Genomic DNA, 3,482 nt, shown 5'->3' with positions numbered 1-3,482 from the left:
CTCATTATCTGCTTACCAACATAAAAACATAATTATAAAATATGCATAGGCACGAAGTGACACCTATTGACAGTTTTCAAAGTTACGCATCACAGATTAGGGAGAAGTGCGATTTAAACTCGAAACATATAATTGCATATAATTATACATACATACATATATATTAGTACATGTATATATATGTATATATATAGAATTGCAACTATATATATATACATACAAATACATATGCATATATATATTAATATATATGTATATATATAGGTTTCTATATATGTTTATGTATATATATGTTTATGTATATATATATATATATATGTTTATGTATATATATATATGTTTATGTATATATACATATGTTTATGTATATATACATTTATATCTATGTTTCTCTCTGTCTCTCTTTCTTTCTATCAATCTGTCTACCTATATATATATATATATATATATATATATATATGTATGCACGTACGTGTGTGTCTATTTTCATTTTAATTCTTTGAATAATTCGTGTATAGAATGGTTTGGTTTCTATGAATGAAACGAATCCCTATCACTAGAATTTAGGTAAAAATAATAACAAGAACAAGCATAATGGTTATACATCATGCAATTTAGAAAAAGCCTTGAATATTTTCATCTTTTCTGCTTCCAGAGTGATGGCGTCTTTATTTCTTTTCACCTGAAAACAACAAATTTTCCAAACTATTACTTTGAGACTTAATAACATAGCAAAGTTCACCAACGATTCAAAGTACATATTTAAATTTATATTATCGCCACAGAAACTGTAGGTGTCGTAGCTCCTGTCCATAAATGTTTCCCTTCTCACTAATTATTCATTGCAATCTTAGCTTCCACTGGGCAACTGTTCTTTACAATTATACATACGGTTTTTTGGCTTTCTGACTGAAACTGTTATATCAAGTCTTCTGGTATGTTTGAATCTGTGCGAAAATTTTCACGGATATAGTCGAAAGTTTGAACACGTTCGGTATTAGAAATATTTTTTTTCATTTAATACTACTAAAGATATTCAGTGTAGTAATGACTCCACACACACACGCACACTCACACGCACACGCACACACACACGTACGTATGATTATAATATTTAATGGACAAAAATTCCTTTGGAAACAATTCAAACTTTGTAGAATTCAAGCTGTAATTACTGCCAAAGGCATTCCTACCCCGTATTAAAATAATTTTTTTTTTTGAAATTTTAAGATGTTTCCATTATTTTGTCCAACCGCTGTATATACATATGTGTGTGTTTCTTTGTTTGTGTGAGAGTAGGAGAGAGTATTTGTATGAATGTATATATGAATGTTATTTCCTGGAAAGTGTTTGACATTGTTCCGGTTGATATAAGATTCTCGTTTGAGGTGCTTAATATCCATGGAACCGACCACCTCTATAAAGTACTTGAACATATTTCAACTAAGCTAAATGTGGGCACTAGGAAAGCTGAAGCAAATGCATGATTCGACATTGTGTAGGTGCAAGAAAAAAGCTCGTACGACCATGTTGAGAAATTCTAATACTATAATTATTAATCACCTCACTTTCGTGTGTTACACTTTCATCAATACCTATTTGTAGCACTCAATATGTAGAAAAGGAAAAATAGAAAAACTATTTATGTTTATGGTTTTCGTTTGGAAAGTGGTTTTTATCGTTTAACTTTTGAGTGGGAGTTCTACATTTGGCCACATTCCATCGGAATATCATTTAAAACCCAGCTGTTTCTCAGCATTGTAGATTATATTTAGTATAGATAAAAAGATCGTCAACATAGAAATTTGGAGTCATATTACTTTTCCTTCCTGTTATAGATCCTTGTGTAGACTCATGTAAATGAGACAGCGGTTTTTATGCCAATGCAAATATAAATCTGAGACAGACTGTCTCGTTGTATATCTCCTTTGAAAGATTATAACATCAGAGATAATGGATATATTTTCATTTTACAAGTTTTGGGATGGTTGGTTGGATTGCTGCAAGATTTTCAGTGGCAGTAATTAAAGGCAAAAGATACTGTTACCCGATGTACGCTAGATTATTATTCTTTTATTTTTGTATTTGTTTTAGTCATTTGATTGCGGCCATGCTGGAGCACCGCCTTTTAGTCGAACAAATAGAACCGCCCTACCACGGCTTATTCTTTCTAAGTAGAGTACTTATGCCATCGGTGTCTTTTGCCGAATCACTAGTTTACGGGGGTGTAAGCATACCAACACCGGTTGTCAAGCGTTGGTGGGGAACGAACACAAACACACACACACACACAATGTATATATATATATATATATGTGTGTGTGTGTGTGTGTACGACGGGCTTCTTTCAGTTTCTTTCTACCAAATCTACTGACAAGGCTTTGGTCGGGCCGAGGATATAGTAGAAGCCACTTGCCCAAGGTGTCACACATTGGGACTGAACCCGTATCCATGTGGTTGGGAAGCAAGCCTCTTACCACACAGCCATGCCAGTGCCATTTACTAAGTTTTCTCTTAGTATTTTTCTTTTTGATTTGCAGTTACACTTTTCTGTTTATCTTCCATCTTTTAGTTGTTTCGGTTATTAGACAGCTGACATGCTGGAGCAGCGCTTTCAAGAATTTTTGTCGAACACACACACACATACACACACACACACATCTGTCTGTGTTCGGATTGTCTTTGCACAGGGGCCATCCGGACTCCCAACTTCACCTTGACCAAGTATTAATCTTCTATCTTAGTTCCTTTCCACCATATGAGCTTAATTCTCCACCTCTCTTAATCTGACTCCCTTCCTCTCTCTTCATCTGACACCTACTTCAACTGTTTACTCCTACCCACCTAATCGCTGCTCAACTTTCTCTGTCATGGTCAAGGCGACGATCACACGATACAAACCTTTCTTCCAAGCAATGCTGTAAACAGCAGAAGTGAGCTGGAACGCTAGAACTTAGTGCACATGTATTAAGAGTTCAAGGTCAATCTTTGCCAAACGGCTTTACTCTAGGTGCATTAGCTTCGTTATCAGACTTCGTGTTTACAAGTATACATACACATCTATACATAAAATCATACATATGCATATGACACATACATGCAAACATATGTGTATGTGCACATACACACACACTCACACACACACATATATGAAGGCGCAATGGCCCAGTGGTTAGGGCACTGGACTCGCGTTCGTAGGATCGCGGTTTCGGTTCCCAGACCGGGCGTTGTGAGTTTTTATTGAGCGAAAACACCTAAACTACACGTGGAACCGGCAGGGGTTGGTGGCGAACCTTGCCGTACTCTTTCACCACAACTTTCTCTCGCCGTTTCTTCCTGTTTCTTTTGTACCTGTATTTCAAAGGGCCAACCTTGTCACACTCTGTGTCACGCTGAATCTCCCCGAGAACTGCGTTAAGGGTACACGTATCCGTGGAGAGCTCAGCCACTTGCACGTTAATTTCAAGAGCAGGCTGTTCCGT

At 36.1% G+C, this 3,482-nt stretch overlaps 1 protein-coding gene across 2 annotated transcripts in view; it reads right to left on the bottom strand.

Moving 5' to 3' along the window:
• LOC106883454 (QRFP-like peptide receptor) overlaps positions 1-3,482 on the bottom strand; it is a 387,136-nt gene that overhangs the window by 108,736 nt on the left and 274,918 nt on the right. The window lies entirely within an intron of this gene.

The sequence above is a fragment of the Octopus bimaculoides genome, chromosome 15, assembly GCF_001194135.2.
Source record: "Octopus bimaculoides isolate UCB-OBI-ISO-001 chromosome 15, ASM119413v2, whole genome shotgun sequence".
In the NCBI taxonomy this organism is placed as follows: Eukaryota; Metazoa; Mollusca; class Cephalopoda; order Octopoda; family Octopodidae; genus Octopus; species Octopus bimaculoides.
The sequence above is the reverse complement of the archived record's forward strand: the minus strand, read 5'-3'. Positions and strand labels throughout refer to the sequence as shown.